Raw genomic sequence first — 23986 nt, 5'->3', positions numbered from 1 at the left:
AAGATAAATTTAGGTATTGGGGGCATAGGGTGAACCCTTGTTTCAAGAGGCCCACTGACTCTCTGGGGTTTGCACCCTGATTCTGCCACTTAACTCTATGACTCTGGGCAGATCTTAGTACCTCATCAGTGGGAGTGGATAATGAAAGGCCTATTGAAATATTCAAATGAGATGATGAATGTGTTGAATTAATAATGATGCATGTGAAGACCCGAAAAGCTTTTTGAGGATGGTGAAACTTGAACCTATTATCAACTATGCCAAAGTTTTAACTTGGGTTCCTATCATTCAGCAGAGTAAGCCTGGACGGGGGTTCAGATTTGACTGCATTTGACACCGTTAAAAAGAAAAAAATCACTGAATTTTTCTTGGCCTTACTTTCACCAGTTTCTCAGCAGTCTATAGTAGCTAGGATGGCTCTGGAAACCTGAGGTTGTGTGCCTTACTTTTTGAGAAAGCTTAAGGCACAGAAGGGCTCGGGCACAGCCTCTCCAGCTTAGCGGCAGAGATCAGTGCGCTGGGAGAAATGCTAGCCCCGGGGCGCCCTAACTTCCAACCAGGGGAGCAATCCAAACCCAGAGGCCCGCGGGGGAGGGGGAGTCTGAAGCGGCGGTGGGGGTGAGAGCAGAGCCTCCCGAGTCAGCTCCGACTCCCGCGGGCTGAACTTAGAGCCAGAGTGGACGCGAGCCCGGTGGCAAAGTGGGACGCGCGCCCGCGGGCCCGGCGGAGCTAGGTGACGTCACCTCCAGGAGGACTCGCTTTTTCATTAATGAAACCGGCCGGCGCGGGCGCATGCGCGGCAGGTCCCCTTCCCTCTCGCTTCCCCCTCCCGTTTCCCAGCCGCGCTCTCAATCTCTAGCTCGCTCGCTCTCCCTCTCCCCGGGCCGTGGAAAGGATCCCACTTCCGGTGGGGTGTCATGGCGGCGTCTCGGGCTGTGATGGCTGTGGGGAGACGGCGCTAGTGGGGAGACCGACCAAGAGGGCCCCCTCCCCTCCCCGGGTCCCCCTCCCCGTCCCCCTCCCCCCCAGCCTCCTCGCCAACGCCCCCTTCCCCTCTCCCCCTCCCAGCTCGGCGCAGGCCCCCCATCCCCACCCCCGTGGGAACGTTCGGAGCCTGCACTCCTCAGACCCTCTCCTCGCCTCTTCCCTCACCTCAGCCCCCGCTCCCCGCCCTCTTCCCGGCCCTGGGCGCCGGCCGACCGGTCCCTCCGCCGCCCCCGGCCGCGGGAGGACATGCCGCGCACAGGCCGGTGGAATGGGTCCAGGCCGTGGTCAGCCGCTTCGACGAGCAGGTAACGGGGCCGTGGCGGGCGGGAGGTGGGAGCGGGGTGGGGTGGGGACGGAGTGGGTGCGGGGAGGAAGGAGCGGCCGCCTCCCCCATGGCTGCCTCTGGCACTGGAGGAAAGGAAGGGGGGATAAGTGGGGGTGGCCTAGTGGGGAGGTGCGGGGAAGGAGGGGACGGCTGGTAGCTTGGGCTCCCCTTCCCTCCTAAGTCGAGGGGTGGGGCCTTTTCCCAGACCACCCCTCCGACCCTCCATCCTCTTTATCCCATCCCTTCCGCTTGCTAATAGGGATGAGTGACCTGGGGGCGCCTTCTGGGGGCCTCCATCTGGATTTAATCATCTCCCCTTTTTGTTTTGAACGGAGGTGGGTAACATCAGGGGTTCCTCTCCTCTCGGTGGGCCTCCTGACTGGGGGTGAGTGGCTGAAGGAGCCCCGAGGCCCGTGTTGTGTACCCCCAATAGAACGGTAACATCCCGCCCCTCCCCCAGTTTCTTCAGCTTCCTCCTTGAAGGGGGAAGAGTAGAAGAAAGCAGGGGCAGCACAGGTTTTCTTACTTTCTGCTCCTTCGTCCAGCTTGCCCCGAGAGCTCCAGGCGCGCACACACTGCACATCTTTTTTGATGCCCCACAAGGGCTTCTTCCCCCCCAATATCCTGAAGAAATGAGACTTGCTTTTTCACGTTGCCTTTTGCAGTGGAAACATGGTTCTTGTTCCCTCCTGCTTCTGAAGTATTTTTTCCTTCCTACATAATAGCACTTTCCCCCTTTATTTTGCCAGAGGTCTGAGAATGCAAATGTGCCTTTCTTGAGTGCGGATCTTGGGGAGTAAGAGGAGTAGGGTGCACGGAAGTGGGGAAACTAATTACATCTGAGCCATTGACAACAGAGAGCAAAGACAGCTGGGATGTAGTCCTGGAGCCGATTATTCTGCTAGTGTTTTGTTGTTTTAAACTCTCACCTCTTGGTTGACAAGAGAATTTTCATTGAGAATATTTGGGGTGGAAAAAAGTTTCATGGCTTGGGATGTGTCATTTGTTATAGGACAGGGAGAGGGTCAGCCCAACCCCGCAAACCTGCCATTCTAAATGGGTTCTGCCATCCGCCGCATCAACACAAAACATAGGAGACTTTAATGGGAAGGAACTTTAATAAAACTAGGAAACAATACAGGTAAGGCAAAGAGTCTAGTTTCTAAATGAAGCACCCAAAGTTACCCGTCCCCTCGTGGGTAAAAGTCCATCCATATGGGATTGGCCCAGAGCAAAGCCCCAAAGCCTGCCACAAGTCTAAAGCATCTTCCAGTGGGGACCCACAGCAAAGGGTCAGAAATAACCAGACAAGCCCGGAAGGAAAAGAGCAAAATCAACATCAAGATAAAAGCTGCCATGGTCACCTCCCCACGGGTCTCACCCACATCTGTGTCACCTAGTCCACGACCAAAAGACAAGCGCAGTTTCTTCACGTGTCTCTAGGCTCCATGTGCCTCCTCCAGGTCTCCTTGCTCCATCCTGCTTCCTTCCTTAGTCTCTTCTGCAGCTTCTCCTCTTCCTGCTCAGCTCCACCCTCCCTTGGGAGGGGCAGGGAACCTCCCTCTTTCCTGGGGACCACCCTGTTACAATTTTATTCCTTGAGCTTCACACACTCAATCCGAGGACTGATCAGAATGAATGCACATCTAGCCTTTTGTCACTGGGAATTAGTTTAACTTTGTGTTGCCTTTGGTGATTGGGTGGTTTAAAGGGATCCTTTTTGCAACTGTAGTTCTACCATGGGCTTCCTGTGACAAAGACTCTTTAAAATTGAGCCAGTCTATTTTTACTGGCTATAACAAAAAAGCTGATTATGGAACCTGAGTTTCGGAAGGGGAGAACTCCTTTATTTGATCCATGAACATTTCCTTTCAGGACTCCTAGTGTTTCTGACCTACCTGAAGGATACTTATTTGGGAAAAGGCAGAGAAACTGAGAAGACAGTTGAGGAGACACTACATAGATAAAACAGAATTAAGAAGCTAACAGAGACTTGAAGTTGTTGTGTCACCCATCCTTTTGGTTCCAGACCAAAAAGCATCTAAACTAACTGTACTAGTAAATCTTTCTGAGTGAAGTGTTACTGCTTGTATTAGATTGTGTTATTGATAGACTGTTAGATTTAACACCTGATAGAAAAGATTTTCTCTGTAATTTTAAGGATTTAAAAGGCAACAGAAGAACCCCAGAACTGAACCTTGTGGCCAGCATAATCTTGGGTCAGAAATTCAAAGGATTTAATGCCACAACTGTTCTCATTAAAATTTTTTTGCCCCTATTTTTAAATGTTATTTTTTCACTTTTTACCTGTTCATCTCTGGGTTTATCCACCACATACAGAGAAAGATAATTCTCTAGACTAAAAGAGAGAAGTGATTTTGTTTATATGCCCAGGAAAGCCAGTAAAGCCTGTCTCAGGTGTCAAGACTGTAGGCTTCCTTGTTTGCTTGTTGGGTATATTTGAATCAAACTCCACACCATCTATTAAAAAATGACATAAGAGTTTTAATTTGAAGCATTTGAAGATATTATATTGTAATTAAGAGATACGGTAGGACAAATTATTCCTCACATTTTACTTCCACAAGGTTAACGTTCACTTTGTGATGTAAAATATAGGGGTTTTCGGTGTTTAACATAAGGTATGCACTGATTTATTATATAAGTAATAAATGTTTAATTCAAATTAGAGTTCATCTTGAGGTTAGAAAGTGAGAAAACTGAGGCAGAGAGAGGTTAAATGACTTTTAGCAACTTCCCATCCCACACCAAGTAACAGGAGCCTCTGTGTGAGAGGTATTCAATGTTGGACATCAGGGATACTTTTTCTGAAAAGTAACTCGGAAGATTTGTTTTAATAACTTAGTAAGTATAGCTAGGAGCTAGAGTTTACATTTTTATTGAAGGGAGAAAAAGCCCTGCATGTAGTGAGAGATAATTGTGTAAGAGTCTTAAATGTTTCAATTATTTCTGAGACTTTTACATTTGGATAGTTATCTGTCCTTTCTTTCAATGGGGCCAAGAGGAATCAAGCTGCTGCTCTTTATTTCAGCTAAGACATGTGTATGTTGCGCCATAACGCCTGTGCCTCTCTAAAGATGAAAACTGTTTATAATCGCATTGGTGTTTTGGTTGGACTTTTAGTGTTCGTGCTGATTAAAGCAGAAATGGGTAACTAGCCCTTGGTGATTATGTACAGTGCGCTGGTGAATATTGCTCAGCAACTTGGTGTAGATCTAGTTAAAAGAAGTGGGGTGTTCCATTTTGACATTTTGAGCTCAAGTCCTTGTTTCCAAGTGGGTACAATAAAATTCCTGTAACCTTGTATAGCACCTAGATATAATAGTTGTGGTCTACGTTAAATGATTCTTACCAGTTTTAAAAGTAATTACCTCTTTGATTAGGGAAATGGCAGTTATAAAGGTGGACAGTCAGATCTGACTTTTTAATCTTCTGTTCCTCCTTCACCTGCCTTTATGATGGCTGCATTCTAAGTTTCTAAATCAAAATTAGCAAATTTTAAGTGTGTAGCTTTAAATTGGGGCTTACTAGCCAGGTTACTTAAAATCAGAGAGAACCTTCTAATGTACCTCACGTAATTCTGTATGCTCACCCCCATTCTCTGTAGAGCTTTGCTTCAGAAAGGGAGTAAGGAAAAGCGGGGTATTTTAAGTTTTTTTTTTAAATAAATTGAAAAAACTGTGCCCCCAAATTATTTCTTATAAATATGTTTATTTAAGTACTTATATTTTCCATATCAGGAAATAGTTTGTAAAAAGTAAAAGTAAAAATAGTTTTTTAGTCAAGTAAAAATAGTTTGTAAAAAGTTAAAAAAAAAAAAAAAGCCTTACCTTTTTTAAGAACATATTATAGAAAAAATTCTGATTTTTATTTGTAATACCATGTTGGTTGTTGTAAATTGAATGCTAATCAGAATGTCCTTTGAATGTGGCATAGAACTCACAGTTTAAAATGATTGACAAATGTCTGTGAAGCAAGAGACTTGTAAGACTTGGACACTGTTTTGGATTTAAAAAAAAAAAACAAAACCTCCTAGCTTTGTTCTTAAGGCCCGACATGTCATTTTTATAAGGCTTTATAAGTCTTGAAAATGAATACTTTTTTGGCAAGGGGTCTGTTATGGTAAGTGATAAAAAAATGCTTATTTTTTATTCTGGAAGTCATCTTTAAAAAAAAGTTTCTTACAGCTGGTCCCCTAAATAGCTCACCATGCTCCCTCATCCTCCTTACCCAGCATCTCACTTACTCTTTATATGAACTTCTTTCTTTTTACCTTCAAACTTACTACGATTTCTTTTCTCTTAAATATTTGCTTGGTCCTACAGTTTTTGTTCTGTGGATCAGTCCTTTTCTTGCCAGATACGTGCTGCTTTTGCTGTTTATCCACTGATTCCCTTTATAACCTCTGAAAACTAACTTCTGTCTCTTCTTTCTTTCTGGATTGCTCCTTTCTGGAAAGTCATTCCTTCTGGCAAAACACAGTGTATTGTCTCTGTAGGATTCCATTACCCCTGGAAACCAGTCTCTTCTATTTCCCAAGACAGAATATTGTCTTGTATGTATGTTTGCAGAGCTTATGTATTGATGTTCCCTTAGAATCTTGGCCAGATGTGCTTTCTCTGTCATACCATGTGGTCCATCACCAAACTGGAGTTTCTAAATCAGAGTCTGAGTTTTGTTCTACTTACTGCCTCTGGCATTATGTTAGTCTAGGATCTCTATGGATCCTAGATTTCCTCATCTGTTATAAAAGGATTGACTAGAAAATCTCTAAGGTTCTCTTTCTAGTTAAATATTTGTTGATTTTAATATTTTAACAGCCTGTTGGGAGCAGATCCCACTTAATTTACCAAACTCTTTCTCGTTGTGCCTCAGCATGCACCTATGTTCCAGGCAGGTTGGCTCTGTCTCTTTATATATATCATTTTTTTTCTTGTTTCTTGGTCTGTGTTTATGCTGGCCACTGCTTGAGTGCTTTCATTCCTCCTTTATGCTTTTCTCATTCCTGTCCATCCTCTAATGTCCAGTTTAAACTTCATTTTCCATTAAAGTCTTTTTAGATTAAACTCATTGCAGTCTCTTTTCATGGTATACTTCTTTAACTGGGGTTCTGTAGAACCAGCCTTTAAGATTTCTCCCCTCAGGAGTGTTGAGTGATTACAGCTTAGCATTTATTTATTAATTATTATTATTATTATTTATGCATACAAAAGCTGGGGTGTAGGCCAGAGGTGCAGATGGGTGAGAGGATTTACCAGAGACAGAGTGGGGAGCAGAACAGGCAGATCTACTGAAATACACTGCTGAGGGAAGCAGCCGGCAAGATAGGAGAGGGCTGCTGAGCCACTTGGGTCACCTTCCTGGCCTGGGATCACTCTGGTGCTGTAGAGGCCGCAGATAACTTCATAGTGCTGGGAATTAACCCTTTGTGCCACCAGGGAAGCCCCAGCTTAGCATTTAAAAAAAAAAAAAAAACTTTCTGAAAAGCAAGAAGCTCCAGTTAGAATTCTTTTATAGTCACCCAGTGCCCATAGTAATTATGAGCACACATGACATCATTCATGGAATACATTTCATATGATTCCTGGTTGAAAGGTAGACTGGCCAAAAGGAATTGTAATCTTGACTTTGTTTAAAATGTAAATAACTGAATTTTAATGTAGTCTTGATAATAGCCTAGGCGTCCTAGTTAAATAATATTTTAACTGGGAATAGGTTAAAAGAAGAGAGTTTTAAGGAGAGACTTGCACATGTTTATGTTTCCAGCCATAGAACTAACATTTTATTTGGAATCAGGTTTCAAATCTGATTACCTTTGTGATCTTGGATTTGTCATTCGCTTGTAAGGGTAAGTCTCTCCATAGAATTTTTTTTTTGCAGTGGTCTGCTAGAGAGTGTGTGAAACACTTTGAAAAGTGTTTAAAAATTAGGGCCTCTCTGGTGGTGCAGGGGTTAAGTCTCGGTGTAATCAAGCTATCATCAGCCACTGCCCTGTGACTTCAATTCCAGGCCAGGGAGCTAACCCACATAGCACAGCAGACCTCTCCTGTCTCGCCTGCTGCTCCCCTTAGCAGTGGATTTCAGATGATCTGCTTGTTCTGTTCCCTATTCTATCTCTGGTTAATCCTCTCACTGCCCTCCCTCCCCCACCTCTGGCGTACTCCCCAGTTCTGGTATGCATAAATAAATTTAAAAAAGCCTAAAATTATTCAAATGTAAGATTTATATATTTTCTTTACAGCTTACTCATTTTGTTTTCACTCAATAAGGGAGATTGACTAGACTCTGCATATTCACTGATACATACTTTGGTTGATATAAACCTTACTTTAGCATTCATTGACAGATACTGAGGTTACTTAGAACATTCTTATATAACGTATTATGGATATTCATAATTGAACTGTTTTCTTGCTTTGTCATCTAATTTGTGGCATATGGATAATATGACTCTTCAAGTTTGGGAAAGATGTTAGGGAAATGTCATAAGGTGTTGTGTGATGGGCCAGCAGTATTGTTTACAGTTAGTTGTAAATATTCTTATATTTTTATTTGACTTTTTGGCCAATAAGAAATTAGATTCTTTTCATAAATCTGCTTTTTTTTTTAAAAACAGTAGTTTAGCATGGAATTTTTTTAGTGATATGATATAGTAGTCTGCCTTATTTTTGCATCTTTGTACTTTAAATTACTTAGATTATTATGGGCATTTTCATTTAGCTTTCAAATTTGGTGTTTTGGTGATTACATATAGACATTATATTGTTGCATTGTAACAACATGCATTTAAGGGTGATCAGTGTTTTAATTAAAAATGTGTTTTGCACATGTGTTCTCTAGTCCTCAGCCTCTACTTCATTGGGAGAGTGTGTGTGTGCAGGTGCTTGTGTGCACATGTGATACAAAGAATGGGAGGTATAAGAAGTCTCATTAAAAAAAAACCTATTAAGGCATCTGGTTTATAACACCATGTCACTGAAAGACATAGTGATCACACCTGGGGGGGCTACATGTCACCACACATACCTACCCTTGCCCACTATCTAAGTCCTTTGTGCCTCCTTTCCTCATTGTTTTCCCCTTTGCTGTCTGGTATCCTCAGTTTCACAGTCAGATTTCTGGGGTTTATTATTGGTTTGGTTTTGTCTGACCCTTTATTTTGTTTCTCTGTAGTACACATATATGTGAAACTATCCAGCATTTTTTTCCTTGTGGCTTATTTCACTAACATTATTCTCTCCAGTTTTATCTATGTTGTCACAAATGGCAAGCGTTCAATTTTTTTTTTATAGCTGAGTAGTATTCCATTGTGTGTGTGTGTGTGTGTGTGTGTGTGTGTGTGTGTATACACACCACATTTTTCTAATCTCCTCTGCCTTTAGGCACTTAGGTTGTTTACATAGCTAGGTTATTGTAGGCAGGGATGCAGTGAATTTAGGAGTACATATATGCAAGAAGGCTCTTTTTTTTTTTTTTAAGGAAGCTTAGGGAGAAGTACTATAAAAGAAGTCGGGAGGTTTGTGGTCAGCTTAAACACTTAAAAGGCTTAGAATCAATATTGAAGTAGAATATGGGCATCTTAATATCTTTTTTTTTGCAGAGGATTGACTTGTATTTATAAAAGACTTTTTTTTTCTTTTAATCTGACGTCTTTCAGAATACCATATTTTCTTGGGGGTTGTTTTGACCTTGAATAGAAAAGGTGTTTTTCATTGCAGTAACTGTGAGTTAATTTTAAACTTTCATCAGTGTATAAATTTCTTTATCATATTGTGTGGTATGGGTCACTCTTAGAGATTACTGCCGAAGAAAACTTTAACATCGTAGAGTGTAAATACCCGGAATTGATAATGCCCTCAGTCTCTCAAAGTCTCTCTCTTAAGGTGCCTATAGTAGACTGCAGATGTGACCCCTTAAATGTCTTATGTTTGTAATACATAGTATCTTCTTTGGTTCTGAGAGTCACTTTTGAGTCAAGAAAATTCCAAGGTAATGGAATCCCATTCCACTGTAATGAAAAGTTAGAATTATCCTCTGAAACTACGTATTTTTACTATAAATGGTACTAATTACTTTGCAGTAGCAATAACTTGAGGTGCAGACTTCCAGATTGCATATTTTCTTTAAATCACAGGCTGCCAATCTTTTGGTTTGGCTTAGGGTCTACTGCAATCTACAAGCTGTTGCCTGCCTCTATTCATATTTTATAGCTTTAACTACCTTATCCTGTTGAATTTCAAGGAACTTACCTAGCATTTTTCTGATGAAATCCTTTTCTCTTCCACTCACATTCTCTAAGCAGGGTGATATCTAGTATAAGATACATGAATTTAATTTAGTAACTATCAGGACTTTTAGAAATTTACCTTTTTTTTTAATTAAATTAATTTATTTTGGGTAGAAGAACTGGGGTGTAGGCCCAGGGTGCAGGGTGTGAGAGAATTCACCAGAGACAGAGTGGGGAGCAGAGCAGGTGGATTGACTGAAATATACTGCTAATGGGAACAGCAGGCAAGACAGGAGATGATTACTGCACCGTGTGTGGATGAGCTTCCTGACTGGGGATCAAACTCTGGCTTTAGCAGTGATAGTGCTGAGACTTAACCGTTAGGCCACCAGGGAGGCCCTAGAAATTTACTTTAAAGAACTTTAATTTTACTTACTTTATTTTTTTTTAAGATTTATTTATTTATGGATGCAAGAACTTGGGTATAGGCCAGAGGTGTGGGGGGGTGAGAGGATTCACCAGAGACAGAGTGGGGAACAGAACAGGCAGATGGACTGAAATACACTGCTGAGGGTGAGTTAGGAGAGGTCTGCTGTGCCATATGGTAGCTCTCTGGCCAGGGATGGAACTCCTGCTGCAGAGGCTGCAGATAGCTTCATAGGTTGCATCTTAACGTCTTGTGCTACAAGGCAGGCCCAATTTTACTTATTTATTTTTTTTTAAAGATTTATTGATTTATTTATACAAGAACCAGGGTACAGGCCAGATGCGCAGGAGGGCAAGGGGATTCACCAGAGACAGGGCGGGGAGCAAAACAGGCAGACTGATGAAATACACTGCTGAGGGGAGCAGTGGGCGCGACAGGAGAGTTCTGCTGTGCCACGTGGGACCCTCACTGGCTGGGATCAAACCGGTGCTGCAGAGGCTGCGGCAGCTTCACAGCGCGGCGCTCAACCACCTGTGCCACCAGGGGAGGCCCCAATTTTACTTACTTTTATTAATTGTTTTATACCCAGGTAATGACCTTTGGAGCACTTATGAATCCTAACAATCTCAGATGAGTCTTTTCTGTTCAGTCATTGATAATTTTCCTTGGGTAGTCCATAATTTTGATCATGAGAAAGAGACATTTATTACTCAGGTTTGTAATGGCAGTATACTATGTAGTAGGAAAGCTCTCTTGACTACAACTTTTTTTTAGTGTGGCAAGTCACTTAAACTCTCTGAACTTTAATTTTCATTTGTAAAATCAGGCTAGTAACCTGTTCTGCTTGCATCATGGGTTTGTTTAGTGTCGTAGGTATGAATCTTAACATGAAAAAAAGCTGTGAATCGTCAAAAATTATTACCATGGTTATCCATCATGTGCAGAATATTTTAAATCTCCCTATAGTTTGGTGATTTTTATTATTTTTACTCTGCATGAGGAAAAATAAAGCCTCAGAGGCACAGAAGCTTGTTCACAATCATATAACCTAGTTGAGTTTAAACTAGATTATGGATATCTTAATTCTTAGAGCAATAACTTTCCAATAAATAGAACTTTGCAAAAAATGTCTAAGTCTTATAAACAACTAGCACAGATATGTAAAGTGAAGGGTGGATTATTGCTTCACTCAGAGATGTGTTACATTTTACCTTTTATGTTCATGAGATAGTATCTGAAAATCTTTTTAGGATATTAGAAGAGATATAAAATTTAATTATTATATCCTTGATTTAATTATATATCCTTTTTACCTTATCAAAGTGAAACCATGACCTTTCCTAAGCAGAGGGTCATGGCAGCTTTGTTGTTGCTGCTGCCTGTGGGTAGCACCCAGATCTTTCCTACACTGGCAGCAGCAGTTTCTTGCCCCAGAGCAAGCTAGCACTGAGACTCTTGGTTCAGGGTCGCTGGAGGAGTGTTGGTCCCTGCTGGGGCAGCTCTGGTGCTCTGCTGCTGGAGAGTGGCCTGTGGTGAACAGGGCTAAGATGGTGGGTTCCTAGTGGCAGCTACCTTACAGCTACTGGGACCCATGTCCCAGTGCTACTGCAGAGGCTCCAGCATTGGTATACCCAGCACCACTGAGGGGTACCAGGTGCAGTGTGCCTCTGGCCCCACCAAGGCTGGCTTTGGCCATGGCTCCCTGGAGCCCACTGGTCCACAAGCCTGCCCTGACTTTAATGCAGGTGTTTTCCCTTTTGAATCTTGTGCCAGGATTGTGAATGAACCAATCAGGTGTGAGCTTAGTGGCCCACTGGGGCTCAGTTCTCCAGTTACATTCAAGCCTTTGAGTTCATTCTGTGAATCAAAATTGGAGTAAGCTGATTCGTCCTTAACCACCACCAGTCAAGCGTTTAGGAATGAAAAATGGTCAGATCAGGTTTTTAGAGCATATATGGCAGAGCAGGAGCCGCTTGAGTCATTCAGCAGCCAGCCAGGCTCTGAAGAGAAGCATTGATTCAGTAGGTTGCCACAGAAGAGGATTCAGCCAGTGACCTTTTCAGACTTCGCAGACTTTTGTAGATTCCAGACTTTTGTAGACCTTCCTAGAGGACTGGCTCCAATATCACCTGCAAGGAGTGCCTCTGGCCTGAGGCTGGTGGCATATAGTTGTTGACTATATGCCAAAAGCTCACAAAGAGCTGTAACACTGCTGTCTCTGGCACCACCTCCTGGTGACCAAAGCTGACTGGCACTACTGACTAGTGCAGACCAGCACTGCTGACCAGTGACTGGCACTCTGTGACCACTTTTGAGAGCTGTCTACAGCTTCTGCTTTTGTGTCTGTCACTGTCTGGTCTGGCATTCAGTGCTGTCCATCCTGGCCTTCAGACTGTTGTTGTGGGCTGCTGTATTGTCACCTCAGCAGCCCCGCCAAGTCATCTTCTCCAGCTGCTGCCATGAGTTAGATACTGGGCCTCTGCTTACCAGTGTGACAGCTCAAGGCCTGGTTGAAGGGACAAGGACACTCATTTTGCATGATTGGCCTTTGTTTTGGACTACTGGACCCTGTGGACACTGTCTGTGGTGAGACAGCTGGTCACTTGTGGCCTTAGAAACCCTTTCCTTTTCCCCAAACACCTGTTTGTTAATAAACCCCTGAACCTGAGTGGTTTTCTAGTTGCTAGTACATGAGTGAGAACCCACAGAGAGTAACCTGTTCTCCTTGGCACTGTTTTAAAAGCTTCTTTGACTATTGGAAAAATTTGTAACATAGTTCCCCTTTTATTTAGTTCCTTTAACTCACTGCAAATTTTTAGGAGTGTTGAATTCTTAAGGTGGAAAATAGAATTTGTGAGACTATCAATAGGAACCTACAGTTATAAATGTAAGGTTACATATTTTATTTTTTAATTTTAGGATTGCACAGTCTAGCTTTGTAAAATTGGTTTTCGTGCTCTCAGCATTCCATTTAGGGAATGATTAAATTTGAGGATACTTTTAAACTTTGGTGGTATTTCCTATGGAATTCCTGGATATTTCTGTTTTTCTCTTTTGGTTTTACTTGTTACACCAATGTTTTCAGGCATCTTGTCCCTCAAATCATTCATCTTGTGTTTTGGATTATCTTTCCAACTCTCCTCTTTACCGGTGCCTTTTATTTCTGTTCTGGCTCAGAACTGGAGAAATGTTTTTGCCTTTATGTTCCTGGCAGGTTTTCTTCCTTTTGGGTAATTGACTTGGTGGGGGGGGGGGGGTCGGGAGCATTTGTATTTCCTGCTTTGTTTCACCTTTTGTCCTTTGATAACTAGATTTGTGGTAGAGAATATGAAGGATGGTAGGTTTTGTTGTGGTCAAATGTTGGCAACAAGAATCACTTAAGACCTGTGCTCTGGTTTCTGCTCTGACACAAACTACCTTTGCAATGTTATGTAAATCCTCTGAATTCAGAGCCTTTTCCTTATCTATCAAATGGGAGAAATATGATCTGACAGTTTAAAAGTTTTATAATTCGTTAATGGGTTGATTTTTGTTTTATTTTTATTTTTTGGAGCCAGTCTTCTGACTGGAAAAAAACCCCAGCCACTAATTGATTAGTCACAGATCCTTAGAAGGAATCTGAGATTAAGTCCACTTCTGTAATAGCCTTGACCAGTGACTGTCTAATCTCTACTTGGACATATATTTAAAAAGAAAAATAACAGTAGTAATTCATTTTCATTATGAAGATATGGTAAGTTAACAGAAATCACAAAAAATAAATAAAAGTCATTTATAACATCATGACTCATAGGACCAACTTTAAAATTTGGGTGTATGTCATTAATTGTGTTGATTCTGAAATCATACCTCCTGGATTTGAATTCTTGGATTTGGATTCTGTATTGCTTATCAGCTCTTAGTTAAGTTACTTAACCTATGTAAGCTTTAGTTTCTTGTAAGATAGGTTTGATAGTAGTACCTATTTCACAGAGGTAATTGTGAAATTTAAATTAGGAAACATTTAAAGTATTTGGTGTAGTTGTTGGCATACAGAAGGAGCTTAATAAATTTTAGCTGTTGTTGGGTTGCTAGAATGAAATGAAATGAATGAATGAAATGAAATGAAATTATTTGAATTTTAGAATTCAATTTTAGAATTATAGAATGAATGAAATGAAATTATTTGAAGTTTAAGAGATTATGTATAATGAAAATATTTTCAATACAATTTGAATTTTCTGCTCAGAACATGTATTTTTATAAACAGCAAAACAAATATTTAGAAAGTGAAAAAAAATGTTACATTAATAAAATGTGACTAGAGGGGCCTCTGTGGTGGCCCAAGGATTTAAGTCTCAGCACTATGAAGCTATCCGCAGCCACAGCAGCACAAGTTCGATTCCTGGTCAGGGAGGGAACTCACCCACATGGCCCAGCAGACCTCTCCTGTCTCACCCGCTACTCCCCTTAACAGTGTATTTCAGTAGATCTGTCTGTTCTGCTCCCCACTCTGTCTCTGGTGAATCTTCTCACCCCTCTGCCCCCATACCTCTTGCCTGCACCCCAGCTCTTGTATGCATAAATGAATCTTTTTTAAAAATGTGAGTAGAATTGAAATCATACAAAAACTAGGGCAATGTCATGGTTTGTGAGTCCTCATTCCTATGTTACCACTTGCAAGACTTGACTCAGATTCAAGGGATGGCAGAGATAAGGTAAAGGGAGACCATTTCTTTTTTTTTAATTTTATATATTTTTTACATCATTTTTCATTTTTGTACAATGTATGCATTTTCATCTTGGTTATATTCCCCATACAATTCCCCCCCCCCTTGTTTTGATCCTACTCGCTCCTCCTCCCCCCCATACCTCATAGTGTGTCTCTGGTTTATAGTTGCTTGTTGATTTTGATTTTTACTTTATTATAGTCTTTTTCCTGGTCCCTTATTTAGGTTTTCTAAATTCCTGCTATGAGTGAGACCATCTGGTATTTTTCTTTTTCTTTCTGGCTTATTTCGCTGATCATGATCCCTTCCAGCTCCATCCGTGTTGCTGCAAATTGCATGAGTTTATCTATTTGGATTGCTGAGTAATATTCCATGGTGTATATGTACCACATCTTCTTGATCCAGTCATCTATTTTTGGGCATTTGGGTTGTTTCCATAGTTTAGCTACTGTAAATAGTGCTGCTATAAACATAGAGATGCAGGTGCCCTTTTGAATTAATGTTTCTGTGTCCTTTGGGTAAATACCTAGGAGTGGAATTGCTGGATCATATGGAAGTTCCATCTTCAGCAGATTGAGGAATCTCCACACAGCTCTCCATAGTGGTTGGACCAGTTTGCACTCACCCCAGCAGTGCAGGAGAGTTCCTTTTTCTCCACATTCTCAGCAAGATTTGTTGTTGCTAGTTTTTTTAATATGGGTCATTCTCACTGGTGTAAGATGGTATCTCATTGTAGTTTTGATTTGCATTTCCCTGATTACAAGTGATGTTGAACATTTTTTCATATGCCTATTGGCCATTTGCATTTCCTCTTTGGAGAAGTTTCTTTTTAGCTCTTCTGCCCATTTTTTGACTGGGTTGCTTACTTTGTTTTTGTTGACCATCAGCTCTTTGTAGATTTTTGTGATCAGTCCTTTATCGTTAGTGTTGTATGCAAAAATTTTCTCCCAATCGGTGGGGTGTCTGTTTTGGTTACTGTCTCTAAAAGGAGACCATTTCTAAGGCCATGGATGGTTCTCTTTCTTACCCCAAAGTGCGTGTACAGTATCCAGTAGTCCAGCCCAAAAGCTGCTCTTGCAAGATGGCATTGTCTCTTTGATGAGCGCCTGGGGCTCGTGGCACACCAGTAAGTGGTGAACCAGGATCCAACTCAGGATAGCAGCTGGGGTAATCACAACAGCCAGCAGGACTTGTTCCGAGACGGGCCTGGATAGTGCAGGAGGAAACAGCAATTGGAGGAGGTGCTGGTGGTGACACATGCAGGAGTGGTGGTCAATTGGCTGTGCTGGGCTAGCAGAAGCAGTGAGCAGCTCTTGGAGATGGCCAGACAAGTCACAGAGGTGGTTGGGCACATTCTAATGCGCTGGTACCAGGTAGTGATGTGGAAGATCAGGTATTAGTGTACAAACTTTAGGAGACACAGGCTGGAGGTGGCGGTTAGCAGTTGATGTCAAGGATCAAGCACAATAACAGTGCTGGTTGTGCCAGAGGCTGGAGCAGCAGTCTGTGATTGGAAGCGACAAAGTGAATGTCTGAAGGCTGGAATCAAAGGTTTTGCAGATCAGACGGCAGGAACCAAAGGTCTTCCCAGGAGACAGTGTCTTGATGAATCAGTCTCAGGCAAGTTTCTTAAGCCATTGCCTACTCTGCCTTTTACAGCTCTTAGGGTCGGGGGTTTCAAACCTGATGGGTGTGTTTTCAAACTGGTGCCTTTTTCAAAACTGGATTGTTGTCAGAGGCGCTCAAACCTGATTGGTATGTTTTCAAAATGGGCATTGATTTCAAAACCGAAATCCACTGGCATGAAACTCAACCTGTGTGATGCTTGGCTGTCTAGCACTGGGAGGGGTGGTGGAGCCTAGCAAGTTGGGCTGCACCAGTGAACCAGGAACCATGGGGCTCCTCTTATAAAATGCATTGATGTAAGAAATTACAGTTTCAATTAATAACTACATAAGGTTAACACAGAGTAGGATCTGAATTAGGTGAACATAATAAGATGATTAAAGTACAAGAACTTGATTAAAGTATAAATGCCTTCAGCTTTCTCTTTACTACACAAGTATTTGAAGACAAATCTTAAGCACTTTATGGAGCTTTTTTTTTTTTTTCAGGAAAAAGATTAATTCTTCATGAATTTCTTATGATACATTTTAAAATTAAAAAAAAATATTTATGCATACCAGAACTGGGATGTAGGCCAGAGTTACAGGGGGTGAGAGGATTCACCAGAGACAGAGTGGGGAGCAGAACAGGCAGATCTACTGAAATATACTACTAAGGGGAGCAGCAGATGAGATAGGAGAGGGCTGCTGTGCCATGTGGGTTAGCTCCCTGGCTGGGGATCGAACTCATGACACAGTGGCTGGTGATAGCTTGATAGCCTTGAGACTTTAACCCCTGCACCACCAGTTTCTTATGATACATATTTTTAAGACAGCTCATCATCCTAGTTGTTTTCCTCTTAGTGCAATGGTGGTCAATACTCAGACATGCCATTTTTCATCCTTTCAACATTTATATGAGTGTGTTATATGAGACTTAAAAAATAATAAATGCCGAGTTTCAAGAACCGTATTTTTGGCATTCATCTGATTAGCAGTCTAGTCAGTCTATCAAAGGATGTTAATTGCTGTGTGTGTGCATACTTTTTTTTATTATTATGAAAAGTTTCACATGTAAAAGTAGAGAGATGAATGTAAATGAGTCTCCATGTGCCCATGACCCAACTTCTCCTCACGCTTTATTTCACCCATACTCTTACCCATTTCCTGCTCAGCACTTCTCCATAACTTTGAAGCGCTCCTACTTACATCATTTCAGCCTGACATTTTTTAAACTCATGCTGACCTTAAGAACTTTGTGATACTGAAACAGTGCTTGCTTAGACTTGAGTTAGTTAACCTGAGCAACTCTGAAGGTTTGGGAACCCTACATTTTTTTTTTTTTTTTTTAATATTTGAAGAGTGTGTGTATAGGGCGGAAGGGGACAAAATGCTGCCTTCCTTTTTTCACAAGACTTTATAAGAATCAAAGTTAAGAGGTAATATATGTGAAGGTACTTTGTGAACTCTCAACTCAAAAGCGGAAGTGCTCTATACAAGATTTTATTATTTTTAATAAATACTGCTTCCTTTTATAATGGTTTACAAGTTACCGGCATACTAATGAATCTTAGAATTTTCTGGATGTTGACAATTAAGTCCATGGTCCTGAAATCACTTTTTCACCTTTTTCCACCCCTGGATTTTCACAGTTGGGACAACATTTTCTCATCCTCAGTCTGACACCAATTTATTTTTCATAACTTCTCAACATTCACTCATAGTGTTTCCGTTATTGTCTTTCAGAGTTTGCATTTTTATTTTCACCCTTAATTTGTGTAGACTTGAATTCTGATAAAGCAGATAGTGGTTTCTGTATACTTCATCTGGCTAAGAGTTGTGATGGCTCTCAACAGTATTCTTTTTAAAATTTGGAGATCATTTGGTTTTCTGCTAGAGCAATTAGACATAAAATGGATTTTCATGAATAGCTCTATCATTGATATTTTACCATATTTTTAATCTTAGTGGTTCTTGTCCTTAATAATATAGTTTTAAAGTTTTTAGCATTTTATATTTAAATTCTGAGTTTTTAATCGCTCTCATAATCTATCAATTTGACTTAAGACTCTTGTTAAAAGTACAGATTTCACTACCATCTATGAGTTCTGAGGTATGTGCAATAGGTTATAGTTTTAAAACTCTCCCAGGTCATTTTGATTTAAAGCAAAGTGGGGCTTGTGAATCATTACCGTATGATATCCAGGGAGATCAGCTTATGGGTAACATTTAATAAGGTCACAGTACAATAATCTACACCATGGCAACAAGTAGGAAAAAATGGAATGAACTTTTAAAGTCTTATTTAAAAAATATTGGGAAGCTGTAGAAGTTATGAGAAGTAGATGAATTAAAATTCCAAGACACAAGAACTCTTTGTAGATGAGAAGAAAATGCTGATATTTGTTGATTCTGGTCACACACTGAGAAAAAAGGATGAGCCACAGGTAAATTGAGTCATTAAAACTACAATAGCCCTGATGCAGTTTAATTCTGAATTGAATGATCATCCCTGTCTCATCCCTTTTGTATTAGTGGTGATAGTCTCACCCCATCTATTAGTAAACAGAATTCTCACTTGGAAGGTATATTCTGGAGTTTCTAAGGTTCTTTCATTTACAATATTCTATATATACAATGAGCAATTTCTGAAAAATTGAAAGGTGAAAAATCATGATCTATAATCAAGAAGAAAAATAAACTATAGAAGCAGATGCACAGGTAGTTGTAATTAGTGGATAAGGACTTAAAATAACTGTAATATGATAAAGAAAATGGAGGAAAAGACAGGCAAAATGACTGAGAAGTTGGAGGATTTCCATCCAGGATTGAATCCATAGAAGGGAATCAAGTGGATAGTCTAGGACTCAAAAACAAAACCAAAACCAAAACCAAAAAACCAAAGATAGCTCACTTACAGTCTTTTAGTTAATGTTAATTAGAAAATTTTGGTGTGGGACTCTTGACTCTCTTCATTTCTTGTCATAATTGTTCTAAAAATAAAGAGAGAAAATAGGTCAATTGAATGTATACTGTGTAAATTCCAGTAGGGCAGCGTCCATGTCTGTCTGTATGTATGTATTCCCAGGGCCTACTACAATACCTGGCACAAGCAATTAAAAACCCACAACAATTGTATCTGAAGTAATTATTCATCGGTTTGATTCACTAGCAGAGTACACAATAGACAACAAGATGAAAGTATTTTGAGACAAGTCAATAGAAAGTATCCAGTTTGAAGCACAGAAAAAAAGAACAGAAAAAGTGGAACACAACCTAAGAGATATGTAGAACACATGTAGAAAGTTAAGTAGTATGTAATTTGATATCCGGAGGTAAAGAAGAGAGATTAGCATAGAGACCAATATTTGAAGAGATAATGGTAAAACATTTTCTGGAACTGATGAAAGACATCAATACATAGATTTCAGTAGTTTTGCAAGCCCCAATCAGAATAAATTACTTTTAAAAAGTACGCTTAGACAGCTTTGTTGAATTGTTGAAAACTGGAGTCAAAGAGAAACTTTAAAAGAAGACAAAAAGATATATTACTTTCAAAGGAACAAAAATACTGTAACTAATGGCTGATTTTTCAGTGCAACTGTGGAAAGTGGGAAATAATGGAAAGACATTTTTTAATTAATTAATTCATTCATTCATTCATTTATTTATTTATTTATTTATTTTTATAGTACCCCTACAATTGCAATCCCCTGATTTTGTTTTTGGTTTTCTTCCTTCCTTCCTTCCATCTTTCCTTCCTTCCTTTCCTTCCTTTTCTTTCTTTCTATTTTTTATATTCCCCTTACAATTACAACCCCCTGATTTTGACCCCAATCCCTCCTTCCCTTCCCCCCCAAAGTGTGTCTCTGGTTCATAGTTGTTTGTTGATTTTGATTTTTTTCTTTCTTATAGTTATTCTTTTTTCTGGTCCCCTATTTAGGTTTTCTAGATTCCTGTTCTGAGTGAGACCATCTGGTATTTTTCTTTTTCTTTCTGGCTTATTTTGCTGAGCATGACCCCTTCCAGCTCCATCCATGTTGCTGCAAATTGCATGTGTTTATCTTTTTTGAAGGCTGAGTAATATTCCATGGCGTATATGTACCACATCTCCTTGATCCAGTCATCTATTTTTGGGCATTTGGGTTGTTTCCAAAGCTTAGCTATTGTAAATTGTGCTGCTATAAACATAAGGGTGCAGGTGCTCTTTGGAATTAATGTTTCTGTGTCCTTTGGGTAAATACGTAGCAGTGGAATTGCTGGTCATATGGAAGCTCCATCTTTAGTAGGTTGAGGAATCTCCACACAGCTTTCCATAGTTGTTGGACCAGTTTGCACTCCCCCCAGCAGTGCAGGAGCGTTTTTGTGCATGGTGTGAGGTCGTAGTCAAGTTTCATTCTTTTGCATGTAGCGATCCAGTTTTCCCAGCACCATTTATTGAACAAATTTTCTTTGTTCCAGTGCATATTCTTTGCTCCTTTGTCAAAGATTAGTTGACCATAAATCTGTGGGTTTATTTCTGGGTTTTCTATTCCGTTCCATTGGTCCATGTGTCTGTTCTGGTTCCAATACCATGCAGTTTTTTTTCCACCCCCAATACCATGCAGTTTTGATTATTGTGGCTTTGTAGTATAGTTTGAAATCTGGGAGAGTGATGCCTCCATTCCCTTCTTTTTTTTTTTCAGGAGGGTTTTGGCTATTCGGGGTTTTTGGTGGCTCCATATGAATTTCATCAATGTTTTTTCTATTTCTCTGAAGAATGACATTGAAATTTTAATTGGAATAGCATTGAATCTGTAGATTGCTTTTGGTAGGATGGCCATTTTGATAATGTTACTTCTTCCGATCCATGAGCAGGGGATGTCTTTCCATTTCTTTGTGTCTACTTCTATTTCTTTTAACAGTGTTCTATAGTTTTCTTTGTATAGGTCCTTTACTTCTTTTGTTAGGTTTATATCCAAGTATTTGATTTTTTTTTTGTTTCAATAATAAAAGGAATGGTTTTCTTGATTTCTTCTTCAGATTTATTGTTTGTGTATAGGAAGGCTACTGATTTTTGTGCGTTGATTTTGTATCCTGCCACTTTACTAAACTGATTGATTAGTTTAATTAGTTTTTCTGTGGAGTTTTTGGGGTTCTCTATGTATATTATCATATCGTCCGCAAATAGTGATAGTTTGACTTCTTCCTTGCCTATTTGGATTCCTTGTATGTCTGGAAAGACATTTTAAAGTGTTAAGTGAAAAAAATTCCAAGTTAGAATTCTATTCCCAGTAGAAATATCTCAGAAATGAAGGTGAAATAAAGACATTTTTTGACAAACTCTGAGAGAATAAATGAGCAACAGACCTATGTTATCAGAATTAGTAAAAGAAGTTAATATATTTTTAATGGCTTTGTTTATTTGTAAAAGATTTTATTTTTGAATGTCTTTTTTTAAAAAAGATTTGTTTATTTATTTATACAAGCACTGGGTACAGTCAGAAGTGCGGAAGGATGAGAGAATTCACCAGAGCCAGAGTGGGGAACAGAACAGACAGACTGATGAAATACACTGCTGAGGGGAGCAGCGGGTGCAGCAGGAGAGGTCTGTGCCCCATGGGGGACCCTCACCGGCAACTGGGGATCGAACCGGTGCTGCAGAGGCTGCAGGAGCTTCGTAGCCCAGTGCTCAAGCGCTGCACCACCAGGGGAGGCCCAAGATTTTATTTTTGTATAGAAGAACTGGGGTGTTGGCCAGAGGTGTAGGGAAGAGAGGAGTCACCAAAGACATTGTGGGGAGCAGAACAGATGGATCTACTGAAATACACTGCTAAGGGGAGTAGTGGGTGAGACAGGCGAGGTCTGCTGTACTATATGTGGGTCAGCTCCCTGGCCAGGGATTGAATTCAGGTAGAGGTGATAGCGCTGAATCTTAACCCCTAGTCCACCAGGGAGGCCCTAAAGGAAGTTCTTTAGGAAGAAGGGAAATGTTTCAAGTGAAAGGATAATAGTATAGGAATTAATGAAAAGCACCCAATTGGGTGTAATATGAATAAATATGTACTAAATATGCATAAATATATAAAAGTATTACCTCTTTTTTTTCTTGCTCTTAGGAAATTTATTGAAACTTTTTAGGAACTTTATTTTAGGAATTTTATTTTTCAATATTCTAGAATAACATAATTTTGACTTTAGGTAAATTTTCTGTGCCATAAACAAACTACATCTCTCCAAAATGTACAGTTTGATGAGTTTTGATATGTTTATAAGCCTGTGATAACATCACAATCAGGATAATGAATATATGTAACCCACTGAAGTCTTCAGCTCCCAGAATCCATTCCTACCTCTATCCCATCCCCAGGTAGTCATTGAATTATTTTGTTCAGTGGGTATATCACAAATTATTTATTCAGTTGTTAGTAGATATGTGGGTTGCTACAGATTTTAGCTATATATAACACATTCTTGAAGATTCATGTGCACAGCCTGATGTGGACATATATATTCTTTTTTTTTTTTTTTTTTTTTTTAGTAAATTCAAGAGTGGAATGTCTGGGTAAGTATGGTAGATATATGTTTAACTTTTTAAAAAGCAGCTTATTGTTTTCCAGAATTATTGTATCATTTTCCAGTAGTATATGAGAGTTCCAGTTGTTCCACATTCTTGCCAACACTTTGAAATTTCAATTATAATTAAAAAAAAATTAAATTGCAGCCATCCTAGAGATTGTGAATTGGTATTTATTATGGTTTTAATTTGCTTTTTCCTGGTGACTAATGATATTGAGCATCCCTTCATATACTTATTTATCATCTCACTAGTACCTTGATGAGTATGTTAAAATCTTTTGCTCATGTTTTAAAAATTACATTTTTATTGAGTCTGTATATGTGCTGAATACAAATCTATGAGATATAGCAGGAATCTAGAAAACTTAAATAAGGGACCAGGAAAATGAATAACTATAAGAAAGTGAAAATCAAAATCAACAAACAACTATGACCCAGAGACACTCTATGGGGGGTGGGGGGCGGGGAGGGGAGGCCTTGGGGTCAAAATAAGGGGGTTGCAATTGTATGGGGAATATAAAAATAAAATTTATTTAAAAAAATAAAATGAAATGATAAAAAAACCCAAATCTATGTGATATGCAAATATTTTCTATTTGTGCCTTCTTAAATTGTTTTGCTTCTCAGTGTCTTTCAAAAAATTTTTAGTTTTGTTAAAGTCCAATTTATCAGTTTTTCTAACAAAAAAGATGTTATTGATGGTATATCAGAGACCCTTGACTAATGCAAGATCACAAAGATTTTTCTCGTAAAAATTTTATTATTTTAGGTTTTACACTTAGGCCTGTGACTCAATTTTAGTTAAATTTTTGTATTTGGTATGATTCTGTATTCCTGTTTTTCTACTCCATATCTTTTCTTTTTTTTTTTAAAAGATTCATTTTATTTATTTATGCTTACCAGAACTGGGGTGTAGGCCAGAGGTGCATTGGGTGAGAGGATTCACCAGAGACAGAGTGGGGAGCAGAACAGATGGATCTACTAAAATACACTGCTAAGCGGAGCAGCAGGCAACACAGGAGAGGTCTGCTGTGTCATGTTGATTAGCTCCCTGGCCAGGAATCGAACTCAGACTGCAATAGCTGGCAATAGCTTGATAGCCCTGAGGCTTTTCACCCCGTGTCACCC

At 39.9% G+C, this 23986-nt stretch overlaps 1 protein-coding gene across 1 annotated transcript in view; it reads left to right on the top strand.

Annotated features, from left to right (window-relative positions):
* Nucleotides 1–1029: 1029 nt before the first annotated feature.
* NF1 (neurofibromin 1) overlaps nt 1030–23986 on the top strand; it is a 253568-nt gene continuing 230611 nt past the window's right edge. Inside the window, exon 1 of the mRNA XM_054689838.1 lies at nt 1030–1292. The gene's annotated coding sequence lies outside the window, so the exon portion shown is untranslated. The remainder of the gene's footprint in view (nt 1293–23986) is intronic.

Source organism: Talpa occidentalis, unplaced genomic scaffold (genome assembly GCF_014898055.3).
Source record: "Talpa occidentalis isolate TD23 unplaced genomic scaffold, MPIMG_talOcc4v2.1 talOcc4.7, whole genome shotgun sequence".
Lineage (NCBI taxonomy): Eukaryota > Metazoa > Chordata > Mammalia > Eulipotyphla > Talpidae > Talpa > Talpa occidentalis.
The sequence above is the reverse complement of the archived record's forward strand: the minus strand, read 5'-3'. Positions and strand labels throughout refer to the sequence as shown.